Raw genomic sequence first — 21,614 nt, 5'->3', positions numbered from 1 at the left:
GGCAAACCGCGTAACTGAGTCCTCGCCTGCGCGGTACAGGGGCGCGGGGGTAAGACGACAAAGGGGACCGAAGGAGGTGCGGGCAGCAACCGGAATGAGCTGTGCTAAGATGCGCCTGCCGCCCGCACCTCCTTCAGTCCCCTTTGTCGTCCCGCCCCTGTACCGCGCAGGCGAGGACTCAGTTACGCGGTTTGCCTATAACACCAACCACATGGCAAACAGCCATACTTATTCTTAAAGCAATAATAACAAGTTAAATATCTCAAAAACGGCTGAACAGATTTTGATGAAACATGTATAAGAAACATCGCTAGAAAACCTGATTTCAAATAAAAAACCGCATTGAAATCGGTCCACCCGTTTATGAGCTACGGTGCCACAGACAGACAGACAGACACACATAGCGGTTAAACTTATAACACCCCTCATTTTGCATCGGGGGTTAAAAACAGGACCGAGTTAATCCCAAGGGTCAAAGTTACCCATCAGGGCCAAAGTAACCCGAACTTAAGGAGCCTTCTTCTTTTGTAATTTTATTTCTGTGTACCCACGTGTTTTCTGTATCAAATTCAAATAATTTATTCAGTAAGTAGGCTGCAATGGGCTCTTTTACACGTCTTTTTTTTATAACTACCAGCGCTTTCGGAATGACCATCATTGCCAAGAAGAATGCGCCGCGAGAAACTTGGCAGAAAGCATTTTTGTCAAAATAAATTATAACAAATAAAATACTTATAAACTACAGTATAAAATTAAAGAAAAAATTACATAAAAAAAATAAACAATTCAGTCCAATTATTTTTATTACGTATTATTCGCTTTTAAGCGATAAGGCCGCCTATTTTCTACGCCGAATTTGTGTCAATGTAAATTTGTTGTACTGATTTATGTTGTGTAATAAAGAATATTGTATTGTATATGACAGCAGACAGTATCAAAGCTCATCCAAACACGTGTCGCCAGTTTAGCGTGAATGAATAACATACACACACAAGTTTTCGCATTAAATTCACAATGACTAGAATTCTAAGTCTGCTACCTATCCTCGAAGTGCCAAGTAAAGTCTCGTTACACTGCCAAGCGAAAGTGGTCACGTCTTGTTAGGATGTGCTCACGTCGCGGGTTCACGACTTGAGCTGGACCAGGGGTCAAACGACCTTAGTTAGCTGCGAAAATAACGGCCATAATTAGTGGGTCAGGTCGCCATTTCGATTGTACTGAGGGATCTAAACAGCGCTAAGTTTGACCATATAGAGTGTCCCCTCCAAAGTGGATGGTAGAATTTTATTTTGTTTATTAAAGAACTAGAAGCACAATAATATAGTTATGAAGTACAAATATGTTTATTTTGCATAAAATGTGGTACATAAAGTTGGCAATAAAGTTGTACACGTAGAAAATAGCGCCATAGAGCCAATTACAGGATCTCAAAGATCAAAGTAACAGTAAGCTTAACTTAAACGAGGCTTGAAATGAAATAATCAGTTTATTTTGCTTTAGACATGGTTTAATAATTAATTGGTTGGTGGTGTGGTGCTCTGATAGTGCTAATGTACAGTGACATGCCGAACCAATACATCGGCATGCAAATATTGTATTATATTCTAAAAAGTTTTTTTCTTATAGCGCGAAACGAATACCAGTAACACATCTTTTGCGAGAGTCATTCAGATAGATATTATTATAATTCTTAATAGCGATTAACTTTATTCGACCTGTTGACTGTTTCTTTAAAGTTGACGGAAAAAAAAATAACTTGCTTACGTAATTGTGTGAATTAATTACTTTTTTACACCTTATAATCTTCTTTTATTGTCACATCGTGACAATGCACTTCCACCAAATAACATAGGTATCAGCGATCAACCACTGGTAGTCTATTAAAGGACAAAAGTATCTTGAGTGTGACTAAAGGGTTACGAAGTTTTAGATGGATGTTCTTAATGCATGAGGGAGACGCCTTTGTTCTTTGGACGTCTACCACCAAATAACATAGGTATCAGGGATCAACCACTGGTAGTTTATTAAAGGACCAAAGTATCTTGAGTGTGACTAAATGGCTATGAAGTTTTAGATGGATGTTCTTAATGCATGATGGGAGACGCCTTTGTTCTTTGGACGTCTTCCGGCTGATGATGATGATCTTCGTACACCGTAAAAACTCTGATCTAAGTTTTGATGATTGTCAATGGAATTTTGACTCCTAATTATTCCAGCAAATTAACGTAAAAGCTAGTTAGTTTCTAGTTCCTTAATATGCAATAATGACAACAAAGCCAACAATGACAATGGCGTCATTAGAGGAACAATGCCGCACGGACGGGGCGGGGACAAGCGCGACAAATCACGGGGATAAGCCTGCTCTATTGTCATTTGTAGAGGTGTCACGACCGGTGACAGACATATGTTTAAAGCTGCGTTGCCACCAGAGACGTGCGAGGATATATATAAGACCATTATGATAATGAGGACTGTTAGAAATTAGGGTACGCTTTGAAGTACAATTCGATTAGGTATCTCCACTTTGATACTCAGCAATTCTACAATGATTGAAATCAAGATTTGGTCATGGGAGCGACAACAACTAATCCGGCTTTGTATATTAGGCAAGGTAAAAAGCTTGATGGTTAAAAACAAAACAGGTAGTAATTCGTCGTAATTTTTTTGGAATTTACCTTTACGATTTAAGCCGAGACGTCCCGAGTGTCAAAGTGGAAATATCGTAGTGTAATGGTCGGCCGTTTAAATCGGAAACCCCCACGAGCAAATCAGCAGAATACCTTAGGAAATGTAAATTTAAGTTATGATTTGAGTGTAATTTGTAAGTCATACGATAAATAAATAAATCGGTCCGATTAGACATCGAAAAACTTTAATTTTGTGGTAGCTGTGCAACTCATGGTCATTGGGAAAAAAAACTTTTCTAAATTGTTTAGCTTATGACAATGTATGGTTTGAGACCTATTAAACTTAGAAAAGTCGAAAAAAAAATTCATCTCAAAAGCATATATCACAAAAAAGGCTAAACCAATTCTGATCGAAACATAGCTAAAAATCCTTGTTTTTTTGGATCTTTGTATTTTTTATTTCAATCCAAATTTTTTCTTTTACGGTCATCCCGTAAAACCTAAATTAAATATACAAACTGAAATAGATGCACAGAAAAACAGAAAATAAGACTGGATCGAACCAGGTCCTGGTTTCCGTACCGCGTGCTGCTACACCATGATAGTCACGGTACCGACACGAATTTCCCTATGCACCTCATATCTCGGTTTAAAGAAATTTATTACTCTCGGAAATTTACATTTCACTTAATGAGAAATCACCATGTTAGTAGTGAACGTTATTGATTATTACAATCTCAGCTTGTTTGTTTCTTACTTAGTCACTTAAGCAGTGACGCTAGCGACATCTATGCCGTAGCCCTCATCGAGAAACTTTTTCGGCATTCCATTGGAACTAACCGCTCACCCGGACAAGAGATATCGTTACTAAGCAATCAAATTAAGATTGCTTTTTTGGAAGCTAAAAGTCCTTGACGCTTCAATCTCCATGTGAGGAGTGCATGGGGATCGGTGTGGTGGTCAGGTAGCTATATTGTTGTTCGATTTCTATTTATCTTTTTCTTATTTATATTATAACTAACACAGAACGTAAGCTAGTTTTTGTCACTAACAACATATGAACTTGTTTTCCGAATTAAATGATTTTTATTATTATTGGCGTCAAACTCATAATACTCCCTTTTCGCGTCAGGTGTTTCTCTCAACGAGCATTTAAAATAAATTCTGTTTGCGTTTCACGAGCACTGAAATAAACTGCGGATTTTTTCGGATGCAATTCGCTCTAGAGTGTACTTCGAGGGGATTTAAAAACTCGTTAACTTAATTTGATACGAGGTTTTTAACCGTGGCGAGTTAAACTTTAGATTAGTGCGGTTTGCTTTTGGAATTAGAATACTTTGTTTAAGGTAGCTTAGAACCTTAAAGGTCTATAGCAGGGTTTCTCAAACTGATGGCTCCACGTACTCCTGTTAAAGTTTCTAGACGACAGCGAACCCCTACCTGCCCCCCCCCCCCCCAAAAAGTAATAAAATTGACTGTTGGAGAAACTAAGGTTATTTTTATTTCAATCATCATCATAATATATAATGCACCTATATTATTTATTATTTATTTCAATAAAAGGTAACAAGTATAGGTAAGAATCGTCTTGCCAACGAAAATACAAACTGAAACAAACAACAAAAAATAAGTAACTTTGGAGTTGAAATATAAAATACAAAAAGACTCCAAAAACCAATCTTAATCATCTTGCCAGTCTTGCAGCCACCATCACGTAAACCTTGTCGCGAACCCCCTACCTTCGAATAGCGAACCCCTAGGGGTTCGCGTACCCCACTTTGAGAAACCCTGGTCTATAGCCACTGCACCGTATCATACTATGACCGTAACAGCAACGTGTCTGGCAAAAATGTATTCTTTGTCCCGGTCAGGGTCCCGGGTTCGATTCCCGGCCGAGGCAGATATTTGTATAAATACGAATGTTTGTGTTGTTAAAATGTGATAATTAGGGCCTTCACTAACTACCCTTAAAGTTTGAGGTAGTATCAAAAATACACGCTGTATAAAGAGTTATACAAATACAAACATACAAGTTATTTATGATGGAGCCCTAACACGGACATCGTAGTGAGCGTCAAATATGTCGTAAAACTAAACTAAACTAAACTATGTCGTAATATCGGCGACACAGTATGTCGCATGTTTGCTGAGCACATAGCTATTCATCTGCAGGGACGGCATATATTCGTGTCAGATGAATTTATCCCTGCCACAATGTTTACGGCAACAGTAGGTGTAATGTGGTCGAAATGTCGTGGTAAATTATATTACTCGTGTGTTAGCGTGATAAGTCCCGTTGGTGGTATTTTGACTAACAGTAGGTAGATTCGATATGAAAAGTAAGAATATTTATGTAAGTGAATAGTAAAGAAAATATCTATATATATTATATACTGAGCGACAAAAAATCTGGCCCTGGAATGTGTGCAGTAAATAGGTACTTTTGTATGGAGAGTGGTCCAAATAATGTGACGCTGAGTATATATTATTATGAACAGGCTGCATTGCCACTAGATAATATGTAGGAAAATGTGTTGCAAAGAATGTGTTTTTCATGAACCAATAGAACCGCCTCATTCACCTCGCCTCGCTCTGCAGGGCTACTACGAAACTCGTAACTCAAAGTTCGTGTCGTGCGGTCCCTCTGGCACTAACACTGTTTAATACGAAAGCGAGAGGGACCGCACGACACACACTTCGAGTTTCGAGTTTCGTAGTAGCCCTGCAGCTCAGCTGTTTCCACTAGAGATGTGCTGTGCGAGGATAGGTAAATGATCTATTGGTCTGTTGGTGAAATGGTCTATTGGTTTATGAAAAACATATTCTCGTCACACAGCCAGCCTCGCAAATCTCTGGTGAAAACGGAGTCTATAAAGTATCATTAGGTTCTTCAAAACTGTCGAAACGCTCTTGTGCAAACGTCAGCAATGTTCATTAAGAGAAGTCTCTTCGTTCCATTCTCCATACAAACGTAGTCCCGCTCTCATTTGAAAACTAGGCAACAGAAATACATGAAATTTTGTAAGTATGGACTAGACGTAATTATCTATGCCTGTGGTTTTTCAGATTTTCGTATAAATGTGTAATATCAGAATTGCAGGAGCTCAAAAGTCGACAAAAAAAAAGATGTAAACTTTGCACGAAAACTACAGACTAATAAAGCATTTTTACAAAAAGCGAAAAACCACAGACATAGAAAATATAATGAATATCTTGATTGTAAAATATCATTGATTTCTGTGCTATACTTTTCGTATAATATGAGGACAACGAAACCCAAAATTCAACCGCCCAAATCTTGAAAAGCCTACAGCTATCTCGATATAAATTACGGACGACGTTGCGGAAGGAATGGGGGGGGGGCTGCGAGCGCTCATGTCACGACACGAGCGATAAAGACAGCAATATCCCAAACGAACTTGGCCGCGCGGCCGGCAGGGAAACTTCTTTTAAGATCTTTTTGTCTGTAAAAAAAAATTATGAATATATGTTGAATTAGCGATGATATTAAATGTTATTGTAACGTATAACTAACACGTCTTAAATCGAGTTCAGCCCGACATTGTTTCGGGCTAATTCGTAGCCCTTCGCGCGCCACCGCTCAGCACAGCGCAGCAGTGCGCGTGTTGCGGCAGCAGCCGAGTTGCGTTGCTCCTAGGAAGAAGGGCTACGAAGTAGCCTGGAACATGTCGAGCTAAATTCAATTTAAGATGTGTAAGTTATCCATTATGAGTGAGTCTCGCGGTAGTTTAGTGAAAGAATTGCGAAACTGAAGTGGCAGTGGGCGGGGTACATTGCTCGCAGGACTGATGGCCGATGGGGTCAGAAGGTTCTCGAATGGCGTCCGCGGACCGGGAGACGAGCTGTCGGTCGGCCTCCAACAAGATGGAGCGACGACCTGGTTGAGATCGCGGGATCGCGGTGGATGCGGGTAGCACAAGATCGGTCTGAGTGGAGAGCCTTGGGGGAGGCCTATGCCCAGCAGTGGACGTCTTTCGGCTGGCGTTTGGATTATTTTGAATTTGATCTATTTAACCGTCTGCCTACTGTGACACGATCGTGTGTGGTTAAACGTGCTTTGCTTCAAGTGGATTTATCGCTGGCAACAGCGCGCGATTATGAAATTATACATTTATCTCTCCCGACGACTAATTATGACGCTAATGACGAAAAGTAGACAGACAAACATAATGTTCTTATATACGGAAATAACATTTCCTTTCCACTTTTATTTATTCAAATGTTTTGCTATATTTGTCGATCCTTGTTTTTTTTGATTGCTCCTCTACCACTTAAAGGTTGACTGGCAGAAATCCCTGCAGGGACAAGTCCGCCTTTGTACTTAACACTACTTTTTTATGTAACCTGTTTGTACAATAAAGAGTATAAAAAACAAACTTTTGACGAGTGGTTAGAGAACCTGACTACGAAGTTTGAGGTCCCGGGTTCGATCTCCGGCCGGGGCAGATATTTGTATGAATAATACGAATGTTTGTTCTCGAGTCTTGGATGTTTAATATTATGTATTTAAGTATGTATTTATCTATATATGTATGTTTATCCGTTGCCTAGTACCCAGAGTACAAGCTTTGCTTAGTTTGGGATTAGGTCAATTGAAAGAAAGAAAAGAAAGAAAGAAAGAAAGGTTTATTTTGCCTCCATAAGTACCACCTAAAACTAAGACTAGAACTAGCACTAAAACTATGTCACTTGGACTTGGAATTGGTGTCAATTATTTATTGTTTGTAAAAAGTAAAAAAGCGGTTTCAGAAAAATTATAGAATAGATAAGGTACCCTACTTTGTACATACATAATTTTTGAAAATAGATATTATTTTCATATAATGCGATGAGACGATCATAACATAATGTTGAGTATATCTGGTCTACAAATAGGTACAGTGAAGGCACAATAGGCGGTATAAAATATGATTCCATCGGAACCTTTGAAAATAAGCTTAATCCTACCCCGGTTCATTATTCAACGTTAAAATATAAAATTAAACGGGTAATTTTAATTTGGCGTCGGTTAACACTGGCGAAAATAAATTTTGAGACTGGCAACATTTATTAATCTGAATTATTTGGCACAAAACGTTTTCAACAACGTTGTCATTTTCAATTTGTTTAAATGAAAAGTTCATTTACCTATTTAAATTTCTGATGTAATTTTTATGATCGAAATTAAAATATCATGAACGAGTAAAAACCGGCCAAGAGCGTATCGGACACGCCCAAGATAGGGTTCCGTAGACATTACAAAAAAATAAAGTAATATTTTTCTAAGGATTTGGTATTGTGTGCGGAATCTTCCAAGTTTAGGTATATTTAGGTTTATTTTTAGACGACCAGATGCCTAGTGGTTAGAGAGCCTGACTACGAAGCTTGAGGTCCCGGGTTCGATTCCCGTGTCGGGGCAGATATTTGCATGAAAAATACGAATGTTTGTTCTCGGTCTTGGGTGTTAACTATGTATTTAAGTATGTATCTATCTATATAATTATATTTATCCGTTGCTTAGTACCCATAACACAAGCTTTGCTAAGCTTACTTTGGGACTAGGTCAATTGGTGTGAATTGTCCCGTGATATTTATTTATTTATTATTTAACCCCCGACGCAAAAAGAGGGTGTTATAAGTTTGACCGCTATATGTGTCTCTCTGTCTGTCTGTGTCTGTTTGTATTCGATTTGAATGCGTTCTTTATTTTAAAAGCAGGTTTTTTAGCGATGGTTCTTAGACATGTTTTATAAAAATTGGTTCAGCCGTTTTTGAGATATCGAACTTTTAACTGACAACTTTTCCAAATTGTTGATGGTTAGATTATTTATACATTAGCCTGCTATTTACTCTTAAACTACTAATAATTCTCAAGGAATGGGCGGCGGTGAACACTATTATTTCAGGTGACCGCCCTAGTTGACTACGAAACCCTAAAAAGGGTGTTTTAATGAAAGGACGTTTTAATTTACGTTCAGTAACTTTTTAATAATTTTAGAGATATTTGGACTGACTTGTGTTTTTTTTTTAATGATACCCATATTTTAGTTTTCTACTACAAAATTTCAACAAAATAATGAATGACTCCAAGCTACCATCATTGTACAAACTCAGTTATACAATAAAATTTATTTATATTGACCCGGATAACTCACGTCTTAAATCGAGTTTAGCTCGACATCTGGATTAAAGGTATCTTAAGTTAGGTTATAGTATATAAGTAGTAGCAGGTAGTAATTAGTAGTAGTTATGTAACACATATATTAATCGGTCTTATTTTCTACCTGGGTCCTGTAACACAGGGACTCCTAGCACTAAAGCAGCTAAATTATTTTCATTTTCATTTTAGTTATGTCATGTGGTTTCCTTACTTTTCGACCAGTTTGTGTAAATTTGGTGAATAAACGGATATTCCCGTCATGTTTACGATTTTTATCGGCGCAGCTTGTGCTAGGGCTATGCGCCATTTACGACGCAAGCCGGCGTAACGCATAAAACGGCGTATCGCTAAACGTTGTTTTTATGCCTTTTTGTTAAACGAAAACTATAACTTGAAATAACGTTACGTTACGTCGTATACGCACAATGTTACATCTATTTTAACTAGAATATTCTAAAAATACTGAAAATCTTGTGAGATATATGATGACATTTAAATTGTCTAAGGAGAAAATGAAACTGCCAGAAAAACGACCAGTATTAAAATTCAATGCGAATCGCCAGCCAGCCATAGCCAGCTATGATGATGATACTAGCAACCTGTCACTATTGTACCGTTTTTGTCAAACTTTAAACCTAAAATTGCTAAAAGTGACTCCGAAGCGGTAACGTTTCGTGTGCTCTGCTTACCCCATTTGGGAATACAGGCGTGATGTTTGTGTGTTGTGTTAGTGTGTGTAATTTGATAGGGTTTTATTTCTTTTATGAAGTTTTTTTAAATATAAATGGCTTCTATCCGTTTTATGAAGTTGCACTATACATACAATCTTAGCTTTCAATTTTGACTTACAAACTGGGTTAGTTACACACTTAGCGCTTCTCATACCAAGATCGAAGTGGATCCCATCGGACGGAAGTAACCGATTTAGACCCGAGACAATCCAATCGGGCTCCAATCAAGGCTGGACTCAAACCCGCGCCTCTCTGATTGAAACACACACTATATGTGCGGCGTAGATGCTCTACGAGGCTACGGCGTAGATGTGCTACGCAGCTACGATGGAATGCTTTAGAATTTCTTATAATAAATATTGACTAGTGATTTTATTTGTTCGTTTGTTTATAGTCTTTATTGTACAAAAAGGTTACTAAAAAGTGTTAAGTACAAAGGTGGACTTATCACTGAATGGATATCTGCCAGTCAACCATTGAGTGACCAAATCAAGGTTAAAAAAATAGAGCAAAACATTTATTATTTTGAATAAATATAAATGCATATTTAAAACCTTAATACCTAAATATACAATAAATGAATACACACATTTACATACAATACATAAATAACACAAGTATAAAGGATAATTACTTACTAAATAATCAAGGAACTATAAGTGTGAGCCACATCTCCAATGTCTCCCAATTAATCAATCAATTCAATTTATTCATTTACTAATGTTTACCCGCGACTTTGCACGCGTAAATCAGTAGATAAAATAAAGTCAATCAATATGGGTGCTGTAAACTTTAATTGGGTATTAAATAAATAAATTTATTATTATTACTTCCAACCGAAGCAACTGGAGGTCCATGGAGGAGGCCCTTATGTCCAACAATGGACGTCCTACAGCTAATAACGCTGATGATGACTAAATTCCTAAATTTTACATCATGATCTCAAACAGAAGTATCTCTTTAATTTATAAGTTTTTTTAAAATAAAATAGTATAAAAAGTCAATGAAAAATTGCGACTGTGTTGCCTGAACACTACAATTTAGCCGCTTTCAAGTCTAGGGTGAATGAGCATTTACTAGGCAAGCGTGCTCCATCGTAGGCCTCATCCTCGCTTTCCGTCACGCGTGATTGTGGCCAAGCCTATCATCATCCCAGCCTATATACGTCCCACTGCTGGGCACAGGCCTCCTCTCAGAACAAGAGGGCTTGGGCTATAGTTCCCACGCGGGCCCAGTGCAGATTGGGAACTTCACACGCACCATTGAATTGCTTCGCAGGTTTGTGCAGGTTTCCTCACGATGTTTTCCTTCACCGCAAAGCTCGTGGTAAATTTCAAATGTAATTCCGCACATTAATTTGGAAAAACTCAGAGGTGCGAGCCGCGGTTTGAACCCACGACCCTCTGTTTGAGAGGCGATAGGTCAAACCACTAGGCCACCAAGCCTATATCGTATAAAAAAAACTTCGGTATACCTAATTAACGAAATAACCTAACCAACTAAAAGTTGGAAAACCCCCGACTACACTATACGACGACAATATCTCTGAACCGATTTTGATAAATATGTCTAAGAACCATCTCTAGAAAACCTGCTCTTAAATAAAAAAACGCATTCAAATCGGTCCACCCGTTTAAGAGCTACGGTGCCACAGACAGACACACATAGTGGTAAAAGTTATAACACCCCTTTTTTTGCGTCGGGAGTAAAAAATAGCAGCCATTGCGTATCTAAATGAATCATTTAACACCCGCGAATAAGTCAACTAAATAGATAGATAGATTATCTAAATCCGAGTTTTCCTAGTTCCTTTAACTTCCCGCGAAAACTTCTCAAACTTCTTAAAAACTTTGAGGCACACTAATTAATAGTTTTCCACAAAGTTTTTTCTTTGACGGAAATATTTAATTAATGTTTCAGTCGAGTGCCTAAAGTTCACGCAGACGAATTGTGTAGAGTCCGAATTATTTCGGCGTTAAATCGGAGTTCAGGTTCGGTTTTTTTGTTTTTATTAAAATTTGAATACTCAAGGTTTCTATACACATCAAATGTAAGTCCATATTGTTGCGGGCACCCGAGGGTCAGAGACCTGGTGACCTGACACAGGTTCTACCTAGTTCGGGCACCAGTCTCCCCTACTCAAGTCTGTAAAACTAATTGGGTATGAAATAGGAAATGTACATTGTTATTTTTGTAACTTGGTGGTGGAGAAGAAATAAATAAAGTTATTTATTTATTATCTCAGCAGAATGTCAGCTGACACTAGAATTGGAACGAAACCGAAGCTATTATGGTGATTTTCCACCGGCGAGGCGAAACGAGACGAGGCGAGACGAAAATTGAAATTTGTATGCATTCTCGCGCGCTCGCCACGAGCCGCATACAAATTTCAATTCTCGTCTCGCCTCGTCTCGTCTCGACTCTTTAGATTCGTTATCTTTCGTGTCTCGTAATCGTGTTAGGCTCCTGATATTTGTTCGTGGTTACGTTATTACAGTACGATTGTCTCCACTTTGACCTCGGTAATTATTCAATGATTAAGATCAAGATTTGGTCGTGGCCGCGACAAAATAAGTTGACTCGAATTTTAAGTCACCGTGGTGGCCTAGTGGTTTGACCTATCGCCTCTCAAGCAGAGGGTCGTGGCTTCAAACCCCGGCTCGCACCTCTGAGTTTTTCGAAATTCATGTGCGGAATTAGGTACATTTGAAATTTACCACGAGCTTTGCGGTGAAGGAAAACATCGTGAGGAAACCTGCACAAACCTGCGAAGCAATTCAATGGTGCGTGTGAAGTACCCAATCCGCACTGGGCCCGCCTGAAAACTATGGACTAAGCCCTTTTCTTCTGAGAGGAGGCCTGTGCCCAGCAGAGGGACGTATATAGGCTGGGATGGGTGTGGCACAATCTGGACTTTTGTTTAGAACCGAATGCAGCAGAAATAACGCGAGCGAAATAGCGACTCACGACTCAAAAAGTAACGCTCGTCTGGCTGCACCCAAATCTTAGGCTAAATTTTCAGGCTATAATGATACTTTTAATAACTAACTCAGGATGATACCATGGCAAGAACCTACACTAAAAAAGTTGAGTTACGCGTGTATTTATATTACCTCGAAATTTAAGGGTAGTTAGTGAAATTGGATTAATTATTTTCCTTTTAAAATTAATTAGCACTACGTGATACTAATTTGTTTTTGTTCAAAACGTCGCACTTGTTGACGTGACAGCTGTCACAGAACGCTTCTCTCTCGTATCAAATTGTACGCTTACACTGCTGCTCGAAAATATTTCAAAGTTTTATTACGCTCTGGTAGTTAATTCTAAATAAAAAAAAAGTTTTGATATCGGTTCACAGTACTTAAGTCTTCGTCTAGTTACAGTTGGAGGTAGTATCAAAAATACACACTGTATACTGGTACTACTTCTTGTACTACTTGTAGTACCTACTTGTTGATGGATCTGACAGAATATCAGCGCTGCAGGCGTCTAACGCCTCAGCATTATGCTGAGTCAGCGGCCGTTTCACTTTTAAAGGGACACACAAAATCGTATATTTTTATTCTTGTATTTCTTTTTTGTTTCATTTGTATTTGCTGTTTATTGTTTTTTTGTTGTTGTATTTGTGTGTCTTTGTAAATGTTCTTTCTTTCTTTCTTATTGGGTATGTATTATAATACCGATAAACGAAAGACCGAATTTCACAAGACCTATGGACGGAAGGCCGAATATTAAAACGTCGAATGGATATATGACCGAAAGTTTGAAATCCCGAAAGTACATTTGACCGGCAGCCTAAAACCCGAAGACTACAATCCCGAAGATCAAAATACCTACACTCGAAAGGTCGAAAACTCATAATGCCGAACAGTCATAATCACTACAAGTAAAATAATCGACAATCAATATATCGAAAATCAAAATACCGAAACTGCCGTTATACCAACGATGAAACAAATACAGCAGGAAAAGATTTGTGCGAGCGAGCGAAGCGAGCGAGCAAGACTGTTCGCAGCAGAAGCGACTCGGATAGGTTAGGTTCAGAAGGCTAAGGCGGGAACGAAGCGGAGCGTAGTTCCCGCCTTAGCCTTCGATGTTAGGTTTTTTTTTATAGCAGGCAAGATACTTAACTGCCACTAAGAAAGTAAGTTGGATAAGATTCAACAGCAAAGATCATTTGTGAAGCAATATTATCCGGGCTGCTATAAAAAAAAACCTAACATCGAAGGCTAAGGCGGGAGCTACGCTCCGCTTCGCTCCCGCCTTAGCCTTCTGAACCTAACCTATCCAAGTCGCTTTTGCCTCGAACCGTCTTGCTCGCTCGCTTCGCTCGCTCGCACATATCAAACTTTTTTTTACTTTCGGTATTTTGTACTTTCGGTATTATGAATTTCGATTTGTTAAGTGTCGATATTTCAACTGTAGGTAATATGATTTTTCGGTATTATAATACATACCCCATTTTCGGGATTTTGTACTTTCGGTCATTTAAAAATAGATATTTCGACATTCGGTGTATCGGTTGTCGGTATTTTGTACATTCGGTATTCTGAATTTCGATGTGTTATGCGTCGACATTTCAACTGTAGGTATTATGATTTGTCGTTCTTATAATACATACCCTTCCTATTAGAGTTTACCTACGGCTTCGCACGCTTCAACTATTCGATCTGGTCGTTACAATTGAAATTCCGAGATTTTACGGAATTCCCCTGTGTATTCTTCATTGAGGTTGTGTTAAGAACAAGTGTCCAAAATTTCAAAACTCTAAACCCAGCGGTAACATTTTCAAGATTTTATCCCTATCATGTGGGAATATGGGGATAAAAAGTAGCCTACTTATATCTTATTCCATACGTCCAGCTATCTATGCTTCAAATTTCATCTAAATGCGTCCATCGGTTTTAGCGTGAAGGATTAACAAACATACACACACACACACACACACACACGAACACTCGCATTTAAAATATAAGTAGGATTCATAGAAAAATTGATTGCCTTTCCATCCTCCATGGTACCTAACTTTCAACCCTTCATTAAATCACAGCGAGGACGTTAACGGCTCGTCCGCATCGGGTCCGCAACCTGAAATTTAAAGTCCGCAACTTTCGTTAACTGTCCGACGTGTAATCCGAGCTAAATCCTACCCGGATATCCGGTATCGGGGTATCGACATACTCGGCGGTGGCTTAGCATAAGGTGCGGTTGGGGGTAAACTAAGTTTTTGCTAAAAATTTCGATCAAAACTTTTGGGCGGACTGTTATTTTGGTTTTTTGCTCGTGCATTGGAATATTTGTGGCCAGTTTTATTTAGTACTAGCGTTTACCCGCGGCTTCGCACGCGTAAATTATTAGATACAGCAGTTCAATTAAAATGGATTTAATTAAATTCTCGTGGGAATTCACTAAAATTACATCGTGGTTTTCATTGACGTTGTTACCCAGCGGTTGTTATTTCGAGACATATATCTATCCCGTGAGAATATCGGGATAAAAAGTAGCCTTTGTGTTATTTTAGATGTCTAACTATATACGTACGTACCAAATTTCATGACTCGCTGCCCAGCGGTCGTTATTTCGAGATATATATCTATCCCGTGAGAATATCGGGATAAAAAGTATCCCTCGTGTTATTACAGATGTCCAGCTATATACTTATCAAATTTCATGACTCGTAAGCCCAGCGGTTGTTACTTCAAGATTTCATCCCTATCCCGTGGGAATATCGGGATAAAAAGTAGCTTATGTATTATTCCAGATGTCCAGCTATGTACATATCAAATTTTATGACTTTAAGCCCAGCGGTTGTCATTTCAAGATTTTATCCCTATCCCGTGGGAATATCGGGATAAAAGTATTCTATGTTTTAATCCAGGCTATAAACTAACTTTTTGCCAAATTTCATCCAAATGCGTTCAGCCGTTTCAGCGTGAAGAAGTAACAAACATACTCACTCACTCACAAACTTTCACATTTATAATATTAAGAGGATTTATGTTTGGAATTTAGATTCATATTCTAAGCAGAGAACTAATTTAATTGAAATTGTTTTTTTTTTTATTTAATTATTATGACTTTGGTTATGATTTTATGATTTATGATTTCGTACGCTTTTTTTAATTTAAATCAGTTAAATTTTGGAAATTTCAACATAAATTCATTTTATTTGACATTTATGTAAATTACTAGCTTTTGCCCGCGACTTCGTCTGCGTAGATTTTTATATTTACACAATACTCGATAGGAATGAAGTTAATGTCCCGCATTGGCCGTTTCTTGGAATTTTCGAAAAATCCCTTCAAACTACAGCTAAACAATCAACTGAAAAATCTGATCATGATCACCAAGTTTCACATCTAAATTGCTCAAGAAATAAGATTTTTATTCTTCGCTTACTTTTTTCCTACATCGAGTGATCTCAAAGATTGCGTACATGTCTTTGGGATCGCAACCCAGCCTCGCGCTGGCTTGCCGTTTCAGCCGAAAGCGAAGCGGCCTGCCCGGCTAGAGCGGCACTGAGTCTCCCATCGCGGTCTTCCTCAGACTCCTGAGACCGTGCCGTGCCCCTGGTAGTCGATTCGTTTTTTTCGGGAAGGCATGGTAACGCCTATAAAATGCGAGTCCCAAATCCGAAATCGTTGTAAATTTACTCCGCAAAAGAAAGAGAAAAATGTTTTTTTTTTTAAGTACTCACCTTCGTGACCATTATTAAGTGCTTAAAAGAGGCAATACGTATGAATATGGATGCGATATAATTCGTCATCATCAGCCGGAAGAGGTCCACTGATCGAAAAAAGGCCTACCCCTTACAACGCCACAATAATAATACTCGTAATAAATCCATTTATTTCGGGCAACTTGGCCCATACAATAAATACCTTACAGACTAACGTACCTACATATAATCAGTAATATTACAATACAAATAAATTATAAATTACAATGAACGACAACTCGCCACTTGCATCCACCGGTTTCCCGCAAGTCTCACAATGTCGTCATTCTACCTGGAGGGAGGCCTGCCAACGCTTCGTCTTCCGGTCGCCGCTCCTCGAGGACTTCTCCCCCAATCAATAATAATGAATATCTGTTCTTCGAGCGAGCGAGCGATGTTCATAGTTCTCCATAAGATGGCACTGTGAAATGTGTGGCAATTAATTTATTTTTGTTGTAAGTATTATTTAATCAATTACCTATTCAGTTAAATTTCTTGATATCCGTACACCCTCTTTTAAACTTAGTTAATTTGGCTAAATCAGCGCCATCTGTTAGTGTAGCAGGGTACTCGATAGCGATACTTATACTCGTACGCGTGTTGATATGTGTGTTGATTTTACCATTACTTATACTTCTTTTTTTTAGCATTAGAAAGAAGGCAAGCGATCTTGATGTGTCTTTATATTGAAAAAAACTTTTGCAAATAAGTCACAACAAATAGTAACAATTAGCAAGGATATAATATATGCTTTTGGTATCATAAAAGTAGTAGCAACTTCAATAAAAAGACTCGTCAAGATTGTTTACCCTTTTTCTAATGCTAAAAAACTAAGTAACTATGTAAGTAAACTCTTTTTTATTAGTTTACTCCATTACTTACTGTTTACCCAGTTCTCCAAAAGATGGCATTGCGATGTGTGGCAATTACTTTATTGTCGTTTAATTTTAGTCGTATTAGTAAATCAATTAAATTATTCAATTAAATTTGTTGATATCCGTACTCCCTCTTTTAAACTTAGAGTTAATTTGGCAAAATCCTTCCTCAGTGGCTTACTCGAGTCACAACTTTATTAATTTCAGCGCCATCTGTTAGTTTATCAGGGTACTTGATAGTCATAGCACGTATTTGAAAACTTGAAGGTGGAAACTTAACTCAATCGAATCGAATGTAGTAGCTACCTCCACTTTTAAGGGTTGAATTTTTATACCCTAAGGGTCGAATTTTTGTAGCCTAAACCTGGCCGGGATTTTCTCGTCAGATTAGTAAAGTTTGCATAAAAATCCGTTCAGCCGTTCTCACGTGATGCGCGGTCAAATAAACGACAAACAGATAAACAGACAAACAGACAAAAATTCTAAAAACTGTGGAACGTGTTCTGTTATCGATTCTAAGTATCCCCAGACAACTTTTTTCGAATATCTTCCATGTACAGACTTTCGACCCTCTTCAGCTTTATTATATGTATAGATGATGCGATTTTTTATTGAATGATAAATAACCTAATTAAATTAAACATAATCATCCCTTATACAGCTTGCGTTTGTGTTAAAACCACAAACATTAAGGATAATAAGTAAAGTCTATGCTCATTTATGTTTTACCAACTTTATTTTTAACCTACTTCAAAAAAAAGGCTCCCGATTAGGAAAAATATTTTCTTATAGATTTCACATAAATTTATTATTATATTATTATTATCCTATTGTCCTTTTCATGGTCTCAAACTATCTTCATACTTATGAATTGATTATTTTTAAACGTTAAACAACAACAGACATGCAAACATTCCCATTTATAATATTAGTTAAGATTACTTTGTTCTAATCTATCAATTTTTAAAAGTAAAACATACAAATCATTCCGTAAATTTCAGAAATGATTCAGCAAGCAACTGTCATATCTGTAGAAATTCAACTTTATTCATCTTGACTCCGAGCTGTCAAACAAATTACTTTCTTATCAATGTTGCCCTACTTAAAAGATCTCGAAAATTCACGCGCCCCGAAAAAATACCGGAAGAAAAAAGACCTTCGACATAAAAATACCTTTCGGAGTTGCGTGACGTCATAAGCTGGGGTTACCGTACCTGTAATAAAAAACAACTTATAAATATCAGAAATGCGTACAAATTTAGAAACCTGTTTTACGGTACAGTTTACCGTTAATTCCAGGCCCTATACAAAAAATGCAAAATTCTAACTTAGTCTCTTGCCGTCCCGCTAACGCTAATATTATTTAATACGAGATTGAGACGGACAGTACGAGATGAACTTCGCTTTTCGAATTACGTAGTAGCTCCCCAGTCTAATGAGTCATGGAAGCCTAGTGGTTTGACATGGCCTTTGAATGTTACGAGTAGTTTTAGGCATGTGGGCCAATCAACTTTTTTACCGACACTTATCATCTGTCCGCGACATTTTTCAAACAATTGCAGATTTTTGTAAATAAACATGTTTTTTCTGTAATTTAATAGACGGTGCACATGAATACATGCCATCCTACGTAAGTTCAACCTATTAAACCGTGAAATATCTTGTTGGAAGTACGATTTTTTGGTAACGCCAGAGACAATTTTGGTAACGCAGAAGACGCCCAAAGTGTCGGTAAAATAGTTGATTGGCCCATGTACGGTGGGTGGTTTATTGTTGGTTTATTTTAGCCATCCCAATATTTAAAATTATGTTAACATAATTATTATGTCGCTGGTCGCTAGTGCCCCAGTCATAAGCAATTCCGTTGGGCCACTAACTAAGCCTTAATTAAGTTGTCCTGTTTATTTGGGGTTTTCTCTAGATTTTAATCACATGTTATTCAATTTTATTACTCGCAATATCGGTTAAGGCATAACAGCTTGTCATATTTAAGTTATATATTTGAACTAGTGCTTCGCACGCGTAAATCATTAAATCCAGCAGTTGAAATATAATTCTGGGTTTTAAACTATATTGAAATAATTTATTAAACTCTTAAACACTTTACTTTAAAGAGGTCCATAGCAATGAATTTTAAACAATAATTTTGTTCATCCGTGACCTTACAAAAGCTATGTCTATGCAATAAATGTGTGTTCATTCGGCTCCTCCACCTCAACACTGTACGAATACAGACATCTCAAAAACCTAACTATCACCACCATCTTTCAACCTTCATCAGAGGTCTTAAGAGAGATGTTAAGAGACAAAAGGACCTCAACAAAAATACAAACTGAAACATAAATGCACAGAAAAAGCAGAAAAAGAGACCAGCCCTGGGAATCGAACCCAGGTCCTCAGCATTCCGTGCTGCGTGCTATACCACTACACCACCACTGGACAACAGTACAGACACAAATTTCTCCTATGCACCACATATCTCAGCTTATTTGTTTCTTATTTCGTCACTTAAGCAGCGACACTAGCGACATCTATGCTTTAGCCCTCATTGAGAAACTTTCAGCACTCCAAAGGAACTAACCGCTCACCCGGATAAGAGATGTCGCTATTAAGCAATCAAATTAAGATAATAAAAAATACAAAAAGACTCCAAAAACCAAGCTTAATTTGGACCTCCGCAAGGTTCCGCCTGTGTCAATAAATTCAAGTCTCTTACTTCTGATCATAGCATTTATAAATAACAACCTATTCATATTAATAATCCAGGGATAAGGACACTCATGTTCTTGCAAAAACATTTTGGATAACTTCACCGCAAGATCACCCTAAACTTAATTAACTAAAAACCCTCAATAATCAAAAACCCCATAAACAAGTTAATGCCGACTCCGGCGCAATATCTTATCGCACAATGCCCATTGTGACGTCACCACAAAGGCGCAAAAATGTCCTTAATAAAGTACCCGGGACGTCTTTGTCGCGTATTATTGCTGTAGAGTTCCGTAGGTAAGGTGAACCATGAGGAATACATGATTTGTTTTCTGTCGATGTTGTTTTATTGTAACTCTAGACAAGTTTATGTTTCAATTTCAAAGGACCATGGGTAGAAATATCCCCACCCACCAACATGTCTCATTTAACGAAAATTGTCTCATTTAATAGATCTTGGCAACCTGGTGATTTTCTACTATGACGAGGATCGCCCTATGTATGGATTTTTTTTGCTCATTTACAGGAAGAAGATTACAGAAACATTAGTTACTAGCGGTGTTCCCTTCTTTCGCAGACAGAAATTTCGTAGAATTTCGTGTCGCGGAAAATGTTTGATATACTATTTGGTCCTTGTATGTTTTTCTTCGAATATTATTGTTTCATCGACTATTTACTTGAATGAAATATATTTATTATAAAAACAATTAGATTAGCACAGCGACCCCGTCAAAAACGACTTGCTGCCAGAAAATTAGGTTAGGTTAGGTTAGAACTGCGACCTCTCCAGAAAACGAATTGAATGTTTTTCTTGATAATAATTTTATATTAACTAAATAATATGGAAATAAAAAATATTTGATTTGTTATTCTATAAAATGAAATTGTAAGAAATAAATTTTATTTGTAACAAAAACCATTGATTAAAATTTCTTCAAAGCAAGTGTTCTTTGTATTGATTATTCTATGAAACGATAATATAAGAAAAAATGTCTGCGAAACGAAATACTATCAAAATGATGTCTGTGAAACAATACACAACCTACTAGCAATAATAGATAAAACTAAAAGTAAAACCCCATACATAGGGCGATTCTCGTCATAATAAAAAAAAACATCAGGTTGCCAAGCTCTATGAGACATGTTTCGTTTCTGTTGGTGGGTATAGACAGTGCCCATACAAATTTGCCCATTGTCCTTTAATCAACTGGCAACACCAGTGGCAGCGTTTTTAGCTTTGTAGCGAAAACTGCCTACAAACGGAGAACATGTCGGGTTCTTTGGCACTGAATGTGTTAAGATTTTATACCCCGAGTTCTAGTCACGTGACTGGTTCAGCGTAATGTGAGATCGACGAGAATTGTCACTTCAAAGTTCAATATCTCAAAAATGGCTGAATCGGTTTTGATCGCTGTAAAACCTGCTTTCAAATAAAAAGCCACATTCAAATCATTCCACCCGTTTAAGAGCAACGGTGCCACAGACAGACACACTTAGCAGTCAAACTCACCTCTCTTTTTGCGACGGAGGTTAAAAAATAATTAGATAGTAAATTAAAGCAATTAGTTCATTGATAAAAACCTTCGATAAATAACGCATGATAATAATATAAATTAAATAAATCCTTGTCGAAGCTCTATTAGAAATTTAAGCGAAATTAATGTTGTTCGTTAACTTTAAGTTTAATTCAAAAGCTGATTACACAAACAAATCAATCATTTTGTTTTTTGATTGAAACGTTTCGATAAACGTGTACTTTTGAATTTAAATTACACTTAATTGTTTTACAAGTAT

General features: G+C 37.5%; 1 protein-coding gene across 3 annotated transcripts in view; it reads right to left on the bottom strand.

Annotated features, from left to right (window-relative positions):
* The window catches only part of LOC141442422 (complexin-like), a 362,634-nt gene that overhangs the window by 142,378 nt on the left and 198,642 nt on the right, over positions 1 to 21,614 (bottom strand). The window lies entirely within an intron of this gene.

The sequence above is a fragment of the Choristoneura fumiferana genome, chromosome 25, assembly GCF_025370935.1.
Source record: "Choristoneura fumiferana chromosome 25, NRCan_CFum_1, whole genome shotgun sequence".
NCBI lineage: Eukaryota > Metazoa > Arthropoda > Insecta > Lepidoptera > Tortricidae > Choristoneura > Choristoneura fumiferana.
The sequence above is the reverse complement of the archived record's forward strand: the minus strand, read 5'-3'. Positions and strand labels throughout refer to the sequence as shown.